Here is an 18,359-nt window from a genome sequence, read left to right on the forward strand (position 1 = left end):
CTTTTATTACGTGATTTGAGTTGCTTCACTACTCCGAGGATATTTACTTCTACGTTACTCATGTTGGCAGCTGTTCTCGATTCGAATTCTGGATTATTTACTTCGTCTTCTTTTGTGAAGGCATTTCGGAAGGCTGTGTTAGTAACTCTGCTTTAGCTGCACTGTCTTCGATAGTATCTCCGTTGTTATCGCGCAGAGAAGGCATTGATTGTTTGTTGCCGCTAATATACTTCACATACTACCAGAATCTCTTTGGACTTTCTGCCAGGTTTCGAGACAAAGTTTCGTTGTGGAAACTGTTATAGGCGTCTCGCATTGAACTCAGCGCTAAATTTCGAGCTTCTGTAAAGGATCGCAAATCTTAGGGATTTTGCGTCTGTTTAAATTTGGCATGTTTGTTTCGTTGTTTCTGAAACAGTGTTCTATCCCATTTTGTGTACCAAGGTGGATCAGTTCCCTCGTTTGTTAGTTTATTTGGTATAAATCTCTCATTTGCTGCTGATACTATTTATTTGAATTTAAGCCACATCTGGTCTACACTTATATTATTAATTTGGAATGAGTGGAGATTGTCTCTCAGGAAGGCGTCAAGGGATATTTTCATCTGCTTTTTTGTAAGGTATGTAATGACCAATTCTCATCGCGTTATTTTTGATGCTGCCTGGTGGCGTTGCAGGCACGTGACACGGTAACGAAAGTATAGAAGCAGAGCAGACACGGGCGTCGGGATCACCCTAGTGAAGATATGACCTGCAGTTTCGGAAATCCATTGAGATAAGCAATTATAAGAAAGGGCAAATTATTATTACGCAGAGCCTGTGAACGAGTATCTCGAAAACGACGAAACTGATCGAAAGTCCACATACTACTGTCGTGTGCATCTACGGAAAGAGGCAGAAAGACAGTGAAATTAGCACTAAGTGCTAAATGGCTGGAGGTCCGTGACTCTTCACAAACGTGGGGCTCGGAGGCTTATCTTTTCTGTAAAATAGGATAGATAGTGATCCGTGTCATCTCTGCAGAAAGAGCACAGTGCTGGTGCACGCACAAGTGTTTTGGAGCACACTGTTTATCGTACATTGTTGAACATGGAGCTCTGCAGCAGACCCCCGCTACATGTTGACAAGTTGACCCAACGACATCGTCAATTACGACTGCAGTGGGCACGAGACCATCGGCTTTCGCCCATCGATCAATGGAAACGTGTCGGCTCTTCGGGTGAATCACATTTTTGCTACATTAGGTCGATGGTGGTCTCCAGGAACGCCGCCACAGAGGTGAACGGCGGCTGTAAACGTGCAGAGCAGCACGGACGCAGGCTGATGGGAGCAGTATTGTGCTATGCGCTTGCTTGGGACCTGCGGTAGAATCGAAGACACGCTGACAGCTGCGAACCATCTGCATCCCTTCGTACTTGATGCCTTCCCTGACGGCGGTGTAACCTTTCAGCAGTATTACTGTCCGTGTCTCTGAGCCAGAACTGTGCGGCAGTGGTTTGAGGAGCTTTATAGTGAATTCACGTTGATGCCTCGGCGACCAAATTCACCTCAAGTAAATTCTGTGGAACCCATCTGGGTAGCTATTCGGCGCCATCCTAGCGTATGCAAATGATCTGTCCGTTATTTACACGAATTATATGACCCATGCGTAGAAATCTAAAGCCATATACCTCCACAAACTTACCGACAAACTGTCGGATCCCTGATACTCAGAATCGGTGATGTATTTCGTTCCAAAGATAGAGAAAAGGAGCTATTAAACAAGTGGTCATAATGTTTTGGCTCACCAATATTTATACTGATCAGTCTGTTGCTTGTTTTCCTTACACGTGTAGCACGTGTTGGTGGTGGTGGTAAATTCCTATGGAACCAAGCTGCTGAGGTCATCGGTCCCTAGGGTTACACACTACTTAATCTAACTTAAACTAACGTTAAGGACAACACATACACTCATGCCCGAGGGAGGACTGGAACCTCTGACGTGGGGAGCCGCGCGAAACTTGCAAGGCGCCCAAGACCACGCGGTTACTCCGCGCGTCGTGTAGCATGTGTGTACACTCCGTCTTCTGGCCACGAGTGGCCTACCGGGACCATCCGACCGCCGTGTCATCCTCAGTGGAGGGTGCGGACAGGAGGGGCGAGGGGTCAGCACACCGCTCTCCCGGTCGTTATGATGGTATTCTTGAACGAAGCCGCTACTATTCGATCGAGTAACTCCTCAATTGGCATCACGAGGATGAGTGCACCCCGAAAAATGGCAACAGCGCATGGCGGCCTGGATGGCCACCCATCCAACCGCCGACCACGCCCGACAGCGCTTGACTTCGGTGATCTCACGGGAACCGGTCTATCCATTGCGGCAAGGCCTTTGCTGTCGCGTGTGTGTGCTGAAAATAACGTTGTTTTGCACATCGGTGATCTTTTGACACATATCTATAGGGGTTGGACGACAATATCGAAACACCACGAGAAATCCATGCTTGAACTAGAACGCAGATGCTAGCCAAGTCTGCAGGTTGCGTTGCTCCGTTTGACCACGAACGGCACCTGTGCTATGTCCGCAATGGTCAGTCGTGGTCACAGCAATGTTCAGTGTAGTCGTGAGTGAATACGCTATCTGTGGACTAATGTTACCAACAGAGATGTCACTTTGGGCACTGAGTTCTTGATTGTTATTTGTAGGAGCTAAGTAAATTCGAACGTTGGCAAATTGTTGGTGTGATTTTGATGGGTGCTTCCGCAACCCAAGGGAGCCGAAGACTTTAGTGTTTCAAGAGCCACCGTATCGAGGATCTATACCGTATACACGGAAAACGGAAAATTACCAGCCGATAAGTCACGACGCGGACGAAAGTTGTGTTGGGTGATAGTGACAGGAGATAACTGAAGAGGATTGTGATGAAAAATAGGAGGACAACAGTTGCAAAATTCGTTACAGAACTGAACTACGCACTCGCCAACAATTTCTGCAGCAAAAACTCGGAGGTAGCTCCGTAATAAGGGGATCATAGAGCGAGCTAGGATTCCAAAATCAGTCATCAGTGATGTAATTTCCCTCAACAGTAAAACGTGGTGCCGAAGCCATGAAACCTGGACTATGGAGCAATAGCAGTATGTTGGATGAGACTTGTAGCACACTGTATCCAATTCCTAAACGAGTTTGCCGGCCGCGGTGGTCTAGCGGTTCTGGCGCTGCAGTCCGGAACCGCGGGACTGTTACGGTCGCAGGTTCGAATCCTGCCTCGGGTATGGGTGTGTGTGATGTCCTTAGGTTAGTTAGGTTTAAGTAGTTCTAAGTTCTAGGGGACTTATGACCTGAGATGTTGAGTCCCATAGTGCTCAGAGCCATTTGAACCAATCCTAAACGAGTTTAAATCCCAAGAGTGAGGCGGCGGGAGTTCAGTGATGATTTGGGTAATCATATCGTGGTATTCCATAGGCCCCATGGTGACTGCGCTAGGTCGCATTACTACTAAGCATTATGTTAACATTTTGGCTGATATTGTTTATCCCACGGTACAATGTTTGTCCCCCCCAGTGATTATGCTGTGTTCGAAGAGGGCAGGGCCCCTGTTCACATTGCTCGCATCGTCCAGGACCGGCTTTGTGAACACGAGGATGAGTTATCACATCTACCCTGGCCACCAGAGTCGCCAGACCTCAATATTATTGAGCCTTTGTGCATGATTGCTATCCACCTCCATCATCATTACCTCACCTTGTCAATGTTTTGCAACCCTTATAAACCAGACAGCACATATGTTTATACTTTCCGAGAAATCTGGAAGCTCTTCTGAATGCCAACGATTTTTCTATACCGTATTACGCAATGTAATAAGTTGTGTTTGTAGTGTTTCCACATTTTTGGCCACCTCCTGTGTGTCTACCAGCGACTATCCGTCAGCACCAAGGACAGTGACTATTTTTTCTGCCGGCCCGGGTGGGCGAGCGGTTCTAGGCGCTACAGTCTGGAACCGCGCGACCGCTACGGTCGCAGGTTCAAATCCTGCATCGGGCATTGATGTGTGTGATGTCCTTAGGTTGGTTAGGTTTAAGTAGTCCTACGTTCTAGGGGACTGATGACCTCAGAAGTTAAGTCCCGTAGTGCTCAGAGCCATTTGTACCATTTGTACTATTTTTCTGATGTAACAGATACGCAGGGGGAAGACTAGATTAGAGGAAGGTAACTTACCTATGGAGCTTGATGGCAAGGAAATAGTCTCTCCTTCTAGTTACTATAAGAGGGAAGACGTTAAGAAGTCACTGAGGATACAGAGATGGAGGACAAAAAGAAGGAAAAGGGAGTCAACTGCCTTCTGGACACCTGCAAAAATAAGAAATCTTCTAGGAAGCCTGAAGGATAGCTTAGACCTCAGAGCATCTGACGTATATCGAATTATTAGCGAGTACAGCAAGTCATACATTGGACAGAAGCGCTGCATGCCAGTATGTTGCGTTGAACATGTGCGTAGTGTAATACTTGGCCGTGAAGAAAAATCACCACTGGATAAGGCCATCTTAGCGAAAGAACGCACTTTCCATTTCGAAAAGACGTCTTTTATCTGCACATTGAGTGGTTTACGGACAGTATTTGTAGAAGTTTAGGAATTTGGCGAAAATGAAGTGCAAGAAACAAAGGAGTTCTGCCCACTATTGCTACTTCTCCTGCCATCACATTCAACTGACGTCAAGGGATAATTTTCTCCTCTCTGGTCCGTGAAATTTTTAGCTCTCTTCTTTTATTGCAGGGAATTCAACTTCTGAAATAAATAAATGAACTGGCTAATGAAGGGAACAATGGGAGACTACAGACCTGTAACAGACGGACAACAGTAATTAATTCTGACATATTATTAACGGAACAAGGAAATGCGAGACAGTCTCGTCATATAAACTGCGAATTAGCCAACCCACAATTTTGGATTGACGGCGAACAGCGCGCTTCCCGTGGGCAAGCCAAATGTACACGAAAAGACATAAAGGCACATTGGAAATATTAATCACTTGTGCATGCTCTAGATAGAGCGAGTACTGATCAGAATAAGAGAGAAGAACCTTGAGAATTTTGATTGCAGAACAAAAGTAATGAGAGATGAGTAATCATGAGTTTCGAGCACGCAGACAGCGTCAACGCGACCAAGTTTACCGCTATAGCTTGGTAGATACCGTGTCAAGCTAATCCTCGAGGCGTAAACTGCGCATGTGCAGTTTAATTACCGACGGATGTGCTACGGCTACGAGCTTTCTACCGCGAACGTCTTCGCTAAAGCTGAAGCACACTGCGCTTGGTTACTTCCAATATGCTGGAAACTAACACATACGTCGCCAAAAACGCGGCAACTGCTATACCAGCGCTAGTCAGGAAGTGATGCCTACCGAGAACAGCAACGAACTGATTCCGAGAGGACTTCTCTCAGCAGTTCTGGTATCTCTGACGCCGTACAACTGTGTGCTTCCTTCGAGAGCAATCGGCTTGTAGCCAACTTAACTAAGGGCAGATAAGCGGATGGTCACTGCACTTTCTGCTGAGGGGAAGTTTGATCTACCCATGTGGAGGATGGTGGTCATAGGGGTGGTGCGAACTCTGTGACCGCAGGAAGCTTTAGGGTCCCTCATTGCCGCCGTTGTCTTGGATAGAATTTGAAACTAACGGCCAGTGGCGCGTATTTACTCCATTATGAGAATTTTATGGATTAAATGATTGTTAATATGTGATCTGAGGCTTTCCATGCGTATGTGGTGCTTTCAGAGTTCTCGGGTTTACCGCCGGATCTGCTCGTCGGAAGTTCAGCGTCAGTGCCACCTTATGATGACAGAACGGTGGTCCGCCGAAATTTCGTGGACTTTTGACAGTCGAATCTGGCGGTTTACAGGAGAGCCATGGGAGCTACGTAATTGGTAATCACGAAAATTGCTTCACCCCAGTCATTCGATAGTCCTCTACTTAAGACAAGCTTTCTTAGGCTTCAGTTAGATTGGGAAAATTACTTATAATGTACGAGGTGCATTCAAGTTCTAAGGCCTCCGATTTTTTTTCTCCGGACTGGAAAGAGATAGAAACATGCGCATTGTTTTAAAATGAGGCCGCGTTCATTGTCAATACGTCCCAGAGACGGCAGCACCGTACGTCAGATGGAATTTTGCCGCCAGCGGCGAGAATGAGAACTGTTTTAAATACTTAAAATGGCGACGTTTTCCTTACTTGAACACCGTGCAATCATTCGTTTTCTGAATTTGCGCGGTGTGAAACCAATTGAAATTCATCGACAGTTGAAGGGGACATGTGGTGATGGAGTTACGGATGTGTCGAAAGTGTGTTCGTGGGTGCAACAGTTTAATGAAGGCAGAACATCGTGTGACAACAAACCGAAACAACCTCGGTCTCGCACAAGCCGGTCTGACGACATGATCGAGAAAGTGGAGAGAATTGTTTTGGGGGATCGGCGAATGACTGTTGAACAGATCACCTCCAGAGTTGGCATTTCTGTGGGTTCTGTGCACACAATCCTGCATGACGACCTGAAAATGCGAAAAGTGTCATGCAGGTGGGTGCCACGAATGCTGACGGACGACCACATGGCTGCCCGTGTGGCATGTTGCCAAGCAATGTTGACACGCAACGACAGCATGAATGGGACTTTCTTTTCATCGGGTGTGACAATGGATGAGACGTGGATGCCATTTTTCAATCCAGAAACAAAGCGCCAGTCAGCTCAATGGAAGCACACAGATTCACCGCCACCAAAAAAATTTCGGGTAACCGCCAGTGCTGAAAAAACGATGGTGTCCATGTTCTGGGACAGCGAGGGCGTAATCCTTACCCATTGCGTTCCAAAGGGCACTACCGTAACAGGTGCATCCTACGAAAATGTTTTGAAGAACAAATTCCTTCCTGCACTGCAACAAAAACGTCCGGGAAGGGCTGCGCGTGTGCTGTTTCACCGAGACAACGCACCCGCACATCGAGCTAACGTTACGCAACAGTTTCTTCGTGATAACAACTTTGAAGTGATTCCTCATGCTCCCTACTCACCTGACCTGGCTCCTAGTGACTTTTGGCTTTTTCCAACAATGAAAGACGCTCTCCGTGGCCGCACATTCACCAGCCGTGCTGCTATTGCCTCAGCGATTTTCCAGTGGTCAAAACAGACTCCTAAAGAAGCCTTCGCCGCTGCCATGGAATCATGGAGACAGCGTTGTGAAAAATGTGTACGTCTGCAGGGCGATTACGTCGAGAAGTAACGCCAGTTTCATCGATTTCGGGTGAGTAGTTAATTAGAAAAAAAGTCGGAGGCCTTAGAACTTGAATGCACCTCGTATAAGCGAGCAGATTAAACTCGTCGATTTTTAATTAATTGGCTACGGCTCTTGCCGCCTACCGCAGTAGCATAATCAAGCCGAACCCGTGATTGTAAACGTGGTTATAATTTTATCTTGCTCCGTCTCTTTGTGATGGGACTGGAGTGGGCAGCTGCTGAGACTGGGCGACGTGCTCATAACTTCTTAGAAAAGTCTCTGTGTTACACATTCTTAAGCAGACAATTGATGAAGGTGTTACACAGGATCTGTCTAATCTGGGTAGAGGATTCGCTCTCATTGCTACTTGGCAGCAATTATAGAGAGTTACACTGCCCAGTCACATTCATCTGACCACCTGTCAAAAGCCTTAATAGCCAACATTCGTGGCACGGGCCGCTGTGAGGCGTGCAGGAAGAGCGTCACTGAAGTACAGGAAGTTGCCGACAGGGATGTGGAGCCATGCCGACTCCAGCACTATGGCCAGCTGTGCTAGGTTTCTCGGTTGAGGAACCATGACGCGACCAGTCCGATTGAGGTGATCCCACAGATTCTCGCTTGGATTTTAATCCGGAGGACTTGGTGACTAGACGAGTACGGTTAACTCATCCTAGTGCTCTTCAGACCGCGCACGTATATTGCAAGCTGGGTGACATGTTGCATTGCCCTGCTGGTAGGTGCCACCGCACTGAGGAAAAACGAACAGCATGTAAGAATGGACGTGCTCCCCAAGGATAGATGCGTACTTGTTTTGATCCATTGTGCCTCCCAGAATAACGTGATCATCCAGGCAATATCACGAAAATATCCCTCGAACGTTACGCTCCCTCCTTTCTGACGACTGTTGCAAGGTATTTGCTTTCAGACCTTTCACAACGTACGCGCTAATAGGTATCTATCCGACAGAGCATAAAACGTGAATCTGCGAAGACCACGTGTCACCACTCAGCGGATGTCCATTTACGCTACTGGTGCGTAAATTCCAGCCTTCGTCACAGATTACAGCAGCCAGCATGGGTGCATACACCAGGCGCCTGCTACAAAGGCTCATACGCAGGAACATCCGCTGAACGTTCGTTGATGTGACATTGATGGCATCAACTGGGTTCAACTGGGCGGTCAGATATTGAACAGTTGCATGTGTATTCGACCGTACACATGTCTGCAGCCTTCGTTTGCCCTTGCCATCTATGGCTCGTGCTGCACCGTGGTGCTTCGGCACTTGTTTTGAACAGCGCCATTTTGCCGGTGCACGATGCACTTTAACTACGGTGGCAGGCGAACAAATTACAAACTTAGCCGTTTCAGAAATGCTTCCATCCTTGGACCGAAAGAAGTTATCATGCCCATTTCGACGTCAGATAAGTGGCTCAGTTTTCGCATTGAAGATGACGCCCTCGGCATGTATTATACACCCTCCTCTGCTAGTGCTGCTACCTGCCGTCTGTCAGTGGTTATTGCACGTTGACTACGATCATAGACTGTCGTTACATAATGTGACTGGACCTTGTATAAATCGGGACGACAAAATTCTGCGTAACGTGAGGCAGTGGCGGAGGGCACGTGCGAGCTGCTCGCCACGTGAACGGCGGGCGAGGTTAGATGGTTACAGAGAGCATGTTGTGGGACACTTTCTACCCCTGTCGCTGTTAAAAAGAATTCCATATTTCGAGAATCTGTAGTACGGACCAAACTAAGAAAATATGACCAGTAAAAATGGACTCCAAAATGCCAACCCTCAGAACTATGAGCAGTTGTACATCTTCGATACTGTGAAATACATCTCTTCTACCGCAAGCTTTCTGCTGTTACGAACGACGTATAGAACGTAGTAAACGAATGAGAACACATATTCTGTTGCTGTGAAACAGCAGGACTTCCAATATAAACTGGTTGCTACTATATACGACCTGAACTTGTAAACCATCTCTAGGGGAGGTGCTCAACATTGTGCTCATTCATAGTAAGGCATACTTTTGTCCGACGCCTTAGGGAATCACGCACTCTCCGAGAAACTCCAGGTTGGTCACGAATGCGCTGGCCAACACTGATGACGCGTTCCTGTATTGTTTGTATATCACCAATGAGGCTTGCACACACCAAAGATTTAAAGTGTTGCCACAACCAGAAATCAAAGGGTTGAGATGGGATGAGTGCGCAGGCCAACCTACTGGACTTTCCCGATCACTCCATTGCCCATTGTCCATTTAATGAGAGGACATTTCGGAGAAAATGGGCTGAAAACCACATCTCAAGTTGTTCTTGGGATGGTGTCCCCCCCCCCCCCCCCAGCAGGATAAGCAAGTCGTTTGACAGAACTTAAGATACAGTCAATCTTTCTGGTAGTATGCAAACTCCTATTAGTGTATCGCCAGTAGTTCCTGCCCACATATTAAATGAAAATCGGCACTCTTGCCTTGCTTCTTCAACTGCGTGTGGATCTGCATCAGCCCACACATGTTGGTTATGAAGATTGACAACCGCATATCGCGTGAAACGAGCCTCTTGTATAAATAGTATCTTTGCTGTCAAAACTGGAGCTTCACCAGACTTTTTCAAGTCATTGGCAGAACTGAATTGTGATTGGTTGATCTTTGCTGCTTGCTGCATCCAAGTACAATAACAGAGGAATGTGTCTTCATTTGTTTAGTGCATTCTGTAGGTCGTTCGTAATAGCAAAGATCTTGCAGTAGAAGAGATGTGCTTTACAGTAGTGAAGATCAACAAGCGTTCGTAGCCCTTAACGCATGCATTTAATAGCCGATGTTTACTGGACATAGCACTCCGTATAATGAGACGGACCTCAAGCCTTAGGCAGAAAGTGGAAGGGGGAAACATGCCTATCGAAACATCACGGACACACTACAGATTGAAGTGGCAAGACACCTGAGGAACTTGTATCAAGGTTATTTACGTCTCTCCCTTAAGAGAAGGGGTAGCTTGTACTGTTCAATTACGATTACTCAGAGGAATAATGAGACATTGTTTTTTGTGTTTACCTTCCTGACTTCTGAACGTAAAGATTTCATACGCAGACAAAGATACTTGAGGAACAAACCAGTCTCGACGAAGTACATCATCTATATTTCAGTCTTTCTTATAACAGAACTGACAGATCGTCATTTCGCTAGTGATTCACAGATTTTCTTTCTCCGGCCAGTTTCATGAAACTCGTCTTTTCTTTTACTTTTTTAACACTCTAGGTAACTGTTGCTATCTGAATAGGTCCGTACTCCCAATTTTGTGACAAAGTGATGAGTTTTCCATTTGAAAATAAAACATATAGGGTAATGTTATGATCGAGGATTCGTTTGATCCATTTCATAAGATTATGTCTCAAAATAAGGAAAATTCAGCTGCTCAATGGGTTTTAATATCCCTCGTTATGGAGTTTTTGCAATTTATCATCTTAGAAAAAGTGGACTAATACAAGACAAACTCACTTGGTCTCACTTAGAGTCTTGCCACTATCAAAATTTTGTGTCTATCACTTAATGAAAGTACCGACACCGTGCAGAAAAAACAGCACTCATATGTCGTCTCCATTGTTTTACAGCCTCTTTTTCGCAGTTTCAGTTACACAGGTTATATAGGTTAATACCGTCTTTTATGATTGTAATAAAAGTCTCGTAAGACCAAATGCGTTTCGCTTTATGTTAAAGCATCTTCAGTGGTGACTGTAAATTATGGATTTTCTTACAAAACTGTTTGTCAGGATCATGAACAATTCCTGCGCTGTCACTACTGTAAACAGTATTTAATTGTTACCGTTACTTGCAGTTTTTTGTTTCTTACGTAGTTTATCACGTTTGTAGTACATTTTAGCACACAGCACTTTCACTAACACTATATTCACACACACACACACACACACACACACACACACACACACACACACAACGCATCTCTCAATATCCAAACAAAGTACACGATCAACGTGACATGGTGAGATTGCGCAGGAGCTTCACAACAAAGAAACGTGAATGTATTTAGTGGTAGTGAAAGTGCTGTATGGTAAAGTCTATCACATAAACAAAAATCCGTGAGTAACAATAAAAAATAAGGGGAAACGTGTGTGGTCTCCGTAAGACTTCTATTACATCCACAAAAGACCGCATTAACCTGTATACATTGTACCAGCACGTGTGTTAGTCTAATCTATGAAAACGCGAAATACGCATTGTTATTGTACAAATGATCAAACATTCGAGTTACTTACAATCGTGTAAATTATCCAAATACGGAAGGGTAGACGAACAGATACATTTACGTGAATATTTAAAATTCTGAACAAAATAACAGTGTACGGAACTTCACAGCTTCTTCGCATTTCCTGACAATTATTCTCGCTTACAGATGTGAAATGTCGGTTGGAGTCAGTTATGGGTGTCCAAATAAGAAAAACGTCTCTTATCTATGGAGTTCTCCCAGGGCTGACAAAATAACACGTTTTCTCATCTATTCACATCTTAAGTTCACAGCACTACTCTCCACTTTTAATAGTCATTGAAAATTTTTCTGCTTTCCACTTCGGGTTCCAAATCACAGAAATTGTGTGAAGGCGACTATTTTGTTGGAGAGACGTGAATTCTACGGTCTGTCTGCACCATAATGTCTGTGACAGTCAAAGTATTTCCACTGAATATGGAATATTACTGGATAATTTTGAATGTGAATATCATAAAGTAACTAAATTACGAGATAAAAAGTTAACATCTACTGTGACAAGTTAAAATCTATCCTCGTTTTCAGTTAATAAACGAAGAGAAGATAATCTAATCAATGAAAGTGTACGCTGTACAAAGAACAAGTAGTTGATACGTTTACCGAAGGATGGCGTCTGTGTTGTCAAAACTGAATTGTATGAAATGAGATAACAGCTGAATAAGCTTAATATTACACCTTTCCATCGCGTCTGATTGGTGTTTACGAATTTACCGAATTTACTTAACTCTGGTTTGTATGCTTTTCTGTTGCGGACGTGATAGGTAGTCCATCTGCCGAATAAGATTAGAAAGATTTCATTAGATGGAACAAAAGTAAAGTGGGTGCAGTCGTGGTTGCGAGTTATGTCAGACGCACTAACATACGTGGTGATTTTCACTTTTTCAGGTTGGCAATTGCAGCGCGAAGGAACGAATTATTGTACGAAAATTCTGATTGCTAGGCTCGGTGAAATCTGTGCCAGGAACGAGTGGAGCCCGGGTCCACGCGAGAAGCCGGCTTCGCACCTGGGAGTATCCTGAGGCGATAACGGGAGATAACGCAGCTTTGTCTTGAGCGCACCAGTTGTTTGATGCTTAGCCGAGGCTGCGAATCGTAGAATGGTTCTGAGGACTGCCACAGCAAGGTAAGACACCGTCTTTTATACATGTTCCGTGTCCGAGAATTTATTTACGAGGTCATAATTGCCAGCAGAAAACAAACTCACGTTGACACCGCATCTAGTGAAATGTGAGAGTAAAGGAACAGTGATTAAAGGGGCCATATTATTTAATGTTTACTGAATAACTTCTTTTCGTACGATTGCATGGCTTCCAGAAAATATTTTAGTCACCTCTGAGGTTTCTGCTTTGGAAAATCCATAGTGAACTGCTGTGATATTCCGACCATGATTCAACATGTTTTGATTATATAAAAAGTTTTTATTTCGCTCTTCGATTCATTTACAACAGATTTTGTCAAACTTTGTTCCGCGGCGTTCCGCCGGAAGTGAATAAGTGCACTGTGGAAAATTATTAATAACGTGGCGTTTTTTGGACATTTTGACGATATAATTTTTTAAAAATTTTATTATGATTTCTTTGTTATTACTTCTGATTTTAAACTGAGATTTTCACTGAATAAAACAAGTTTTTCTCATTTTTAAAAATTTGTTTAACCTTCAAAATAACCTAGATGTTCCGTGAAAGTTCCAGGGTTCTCAAACTGTACCGTCAGAGTAGAAGTTGGGTAACCGCTGATTTATAGTAAACAAATGTGTTTTTAGCAGTATCTGACCTTGCGTTTGGTTGTTTCGAAGATTTATGTACGACACTATAACTGACCAGCACAGTCTGGAAATTAAACGTGGACTTCATCTCCGACATTTTGTATTCGTTGCACGGTTGTATGACGCAACAACACTTAAGTCTCTTGGATACCTTTCAGACGATATTGCTTGTAGTGAAGAGTTCGAGTGATTAAGACATTCATGTTATGTCCCAGAAATCCGTGACTCAAATTCTCGTAGTGTTATGTACTTTTTGTAGTTTATCTGATTCGCTTCAGCGAATGCCGGGACGCTTTCTTAACGAGAACATTGCAGCACCCTACATTACATGTATCTTCGTTCAACTGAATCTCGTCATTCGCACACAATGACGTCGATGTCCAAATGATTCGTGACTGTTTCAAACTACCCACAGTGCAAAAATTTCTCCAAAAGAATGGTGTGATATCCAGTAAAATGCCTGAAACCAAACGCTAAATTTTATTAGCTACATACGGCTAAATTTGCATTCAGTTAATGTAAAATACTGCAGTTTAACAGACAAAAAGCCCCTTTTCGTTCGTACATTTCGTGAGAGATAAACCAGTATACCCAGTTATACTGACCAAATATTTATATCTGAATCAGAATAAGAAAGTGATTGACAGCTGAATGGGAATGTTGTCGGTTTGCCGTTACGTGGAAGCGCAATATGGCTCCGGTAGCAGCATTTCTGTAATTCCGCACTAAGTGTCTTAAAATGTTCCCTGTTAATGTGCAGTGTTGTGCTCAAGCATACTGCACTGAGAAGCAAAATGTATTTGAAAACACCACAAAAATAATATAACAGGCCGCAGTTGTCCGTAACTGACCGGTAACCGGGATCTGAGGCAGCAGAACGATATGACAACTCTCCACAAGGCAGAAGGTGTGACCAAACTCGTGCTCTGATTGGTTGTTGGTATGATATCTGCCCTGTCAACAGCTAACTATCAAGTTACCCTGTTAGTCTGATCCAGGTACAGGGGTGACACATCCGGAAACGCAAGATCGAACGGCTACACGTATCATGTAGTGGGGGAGGGAAAAGTAGAGCACCTGTTAAGGACACACTGATCAGCCAAAACATTATGACCACTACATCTACATCTACATCTACGTGATTACTCTGCTATTCACAATAAAGTAACTGGCAGAGGGTTCAATGAACCACCTTCATGCTATCTCTCTACCGCTCCACTCTCGGACGGCACGCGGGAAAAACGAGCACTTAAATTTTTCTGTGCGAGCCCTGATTTCTCTTATTTTATCGTGATGGTCATTTCTCCATATGTAGATAGGTGCCAACAGAATGTTTTCGGAATCGGAGGAGAAAACTGGTGATTGAAATTTCATGGGAAGATTCCGTCGCAACGAAAATCGCCTTTGTTTTAATGATTGCCACTCCAATTCACGTATCATGTCTATGACACTCTCTCCCCTATTTCGCGATAATACAAAACGAGCTGCCCTTCTTTGCTCTGTAAAGTAGAATAGATGATGACCTGTGCCATCTCTGCCGAAACAGCACAATGCTGGTGCACGCGTAAGTGTTTCGGAACATACCGTTCATCGTACATTGTTGAGCTCGTACACTGTTGAGCTCCGCAGCAGACTATCCGTACGTGTTCAGACGTTGACCCGACGTCATCAATTACGGTCACTGTGGGCACAGAACCGCCGGGATTCGACCGTCTATCGATGGAAACGTGTCGGCTCTTCGGGGGAATCACAGTTTTGCTACACTAGGTCGATGGTCGTCTCCAGAAACGCCGTCATCGATGTGAACGGCGGCTCGAAACTTGCAGCTCGGCACGGACGCACGTTGGTGGGAGCAGTATTATGCTGTGGAGACCTTCTCCTGCGCTTGCGTGGGACCTGTGGTAGTAATCGAAGACACGCTGACAGCTGCGAACTACCTTCATCCCTTCATCATTGATGTCCATCCCCGACGGGGATACGGTTCCGCACTTACGTTTAGTGAAAAAAATACGAGCTTACGGAATATCGGACCAGGTTTGTGATTGGATTCAGGATTTCCTAGAAGAAAGAACACAACATGTCATTCTTAACGGTTCAAAATCTGCAGATGTAGAGGTAATTTCGGGAGTACCGCAAGGAAGCGTGATAGGACCTTTATTGTTTACAATATACATAAATGACTTAGTTGACAACATCGGTAGCTCCGTGAGGCTATTTGCAGATGACACGGTTGTCTACAAGAAAGTAGCAACATCAGAAGACTCGTACGTACTCCAGGAAGACCTGCAGAGGATTAATGCATGGTGCGACAGCTGGCAGCTTTCCCTAAACGTAGATAAATGTAATATAATGCGCATACATAGGGGCAGAAATCCATTCCAGTACGATTATGCCATAGGTGGTAAATCATTGGAAGCGGTAACGACCGTAAAATACTTAGGAGTTACTATCCGGAGCGATCTGAAGTGGAATGATCACATAAAACAAATAGTGGGAAAAGCAGGCGCCAGGTTGAGATTCATAGGAAGAATTCTAAGAAAATGTGACTCATCGACGAAAGAAGTAGCTTACAAAACGCTTGTTCGTCCGATTCTTGAGTATTGCTCATCAGTATGGGACCCTTACCAGGTTGGATTAATAGAAGAGATAGACATGATCCAGCGAAAAGCAGCGCGATTCGTCATGGGGACATTTAGTCAGCGCGAGAGCGTTACGGAGATGCTGAACAAGCTCCAGTGGCGGACACTTCAAGAAAGGCGTTACGCAATACGGAGAGGTTTATTATCGAAATTACGAGAGAGCACATTCCGAGAAGAGATGGGCAACATATTACTACCGCCCACATATATCTCGCGTAATGATCACAACGAAAAGATCCGAGAAATTAGAGCAAATACGGAGACTTACAAGCAGTCGTTCTTCCCACGCACAATTCGTGAATGGAACAGGGAAGGGGGGATCAGATAGTGGTACAATAAGTACCCTCCGCCACACACCGTAAGGTGGCTCGCGGAGTATAGATGTAGATGTAGATGTAGACGGCGATGTCATCTTTCATCAGTATAATTGGGGGTGTCTCTGAGTCATCGTGTTGCAGTGGTTTGAGGAGCATTACAGTGAACTCAGGTTGACGCCCCAGCAACAAAATTCGCCTGATGTAAATGCTACGGTACCCGTACGGGTCCCTGTCGGGCGCCATCACTGAAATCAGCGGCTGGTTATTTACGCGAATTACATGACCTGTGTATAGACATCCAATGCCACATATCCCCAAAAACTGTCGGATTCCTGAAGCGCAGAGTCGGTGATGTGTTTCATTCTATCGACGGACAAACGAGCTATTAAGTAGGTCGTCGTAATGTTTTAGCTCATCACTATATAGCTGATAGTACTCATTGTTTACCAGTGCATTGCTGAAACTTACGAAGTAGGGTGACAGAAGTAGGAGATAAAGTTCAAGATACAGTGTGCAATTTGTGATCTGAACAGTCAGCAGTAGAGTTTTATTGAGGTGTTGCATAAACTTTGATGCGAAGTGCTACATGTTTTACTCAAAAATGTTTAGATGTGTGTGAAATCATATGGGACTTAACTGCTAAGGTCATCAGTCCCTAAGCTTCCACACTACTTAACCTAAATTATCCTAAGGACAAACACACACACCCATGCCCGAGGGAGGACTCGAACCTCCCGCCGGGACCAGCCGCACAGTCCATGACTGCAGCGCCTTAGACCGCTCGGCTAATCCCACGCGACCATGTTTTGCTCGGAGGACTTAAGTTGGAAGAGCTTAATCCTATATAGACTGGATAAGAACTTATTATTGAAATGAAGAAAAAAAGTTGGTTACATGCCAACTGTTATTAGGGATTAACCAGTAAATCCCTGATTCTTTAAAGAATCAACTTTTCAAATGTATGGCACGATTTTAAATGTCTGATGACTTTACAAATGACTTTAAAGTGGTAAATATTTGATTTTACTGATATGGGCGAGAAAAAGATTGAAATTATCTTTAATGTTTGTTGAAAGTCAATAAGTGCACTAATTATATGAAACACTGGATAAGTGCAGTGTGGGTACTTTGCTTTCCGTTTGAAGCAAAAGCTAGATTTTGACGCTTCTAATTGTTTATGACGTCATATCTCCTGGATCGTAGAATTATACAATGTTCCACGTACATTCAGCAGCATACCTGTATACTGTTTGCAAGATGTGTTACGATTAGAGTTACTAGTAAAGAAGTGATATAAATCGTCAAGCCAGATGCGGGGCAGTTTTTACTGCGCGAATAGTGAAAATGTAGTGGCTCTGAGCACTATGGGACTTAACTGCTGCGGTCATCAGTCCCCTAGAACTTAGAACTACTTAAACCTAACTAACCTAAGGACAGCACACAACACCCAGCCATCACGAGGCAGAGAAAATCCCTGACCCCGCCGGGAATCGAACCCGGGAAAAATGTAGTGAGCGACAGACTTTTTTTCCTTTCATAATTTTGTGGGGGGCAATGGGGGTGCCAGCGAGAAAAAGTTTTGTAAAGATTTGAAATTATGTGTAAAGTTAATTGCAAGTAACTAACAAGTAAATTCTCTCATTCTCAAACACTAAAGGACTATAATCTGGCGATGTTCGCACAGCGAGTTATGCTGCCTAAAGACATATGCACAGTTTCCAACTGTAATACTTGTCTTATTGTGTTAAACCGTTCGAATAAGATCAAACCTCCTTAACAGTACGTTATGGCAGAATTTTAAACTTATAATTTCAGTCAATAATCACACAAAACACGGAAAAACAAATTCTGTTGCCTGTCGTAGCCATATGGAGGCAACTTTCAATTGCGATATTTAACCATGAACCAGAATAGCAACACGCTCTTTTTATCGGCCAGTTTAAGTTGAAAAAATTCGGAATTTGTTGTAGGAGATCGTGGAATATTCCTGCTTTGGCCCCTGTAGTCTGAAAATGGCGTCTGTAACGGAGGTGCGTTCCAAGGAAAAACCTGCATTGAGTTTCTTTTCCAGAAAACCAGCGCACCGCAGATATACATAGGTGCTAGCAAAATGTCT

Source organism: Schistocerca cancellata, chromosome 8 (assembly GCF_023864275.1).
Source record: "Schistocerca cancellata isolate TAMUIC-IGC-003103 chromosome 8, iqSchCanc2.1, whole genome shotgun sequence".
NCBI lineage: Eukaryota > Metazoa > Arthropoda > Insecta > Orthoptera > Acrididae > Schistocerca > Schistocerca cancellata.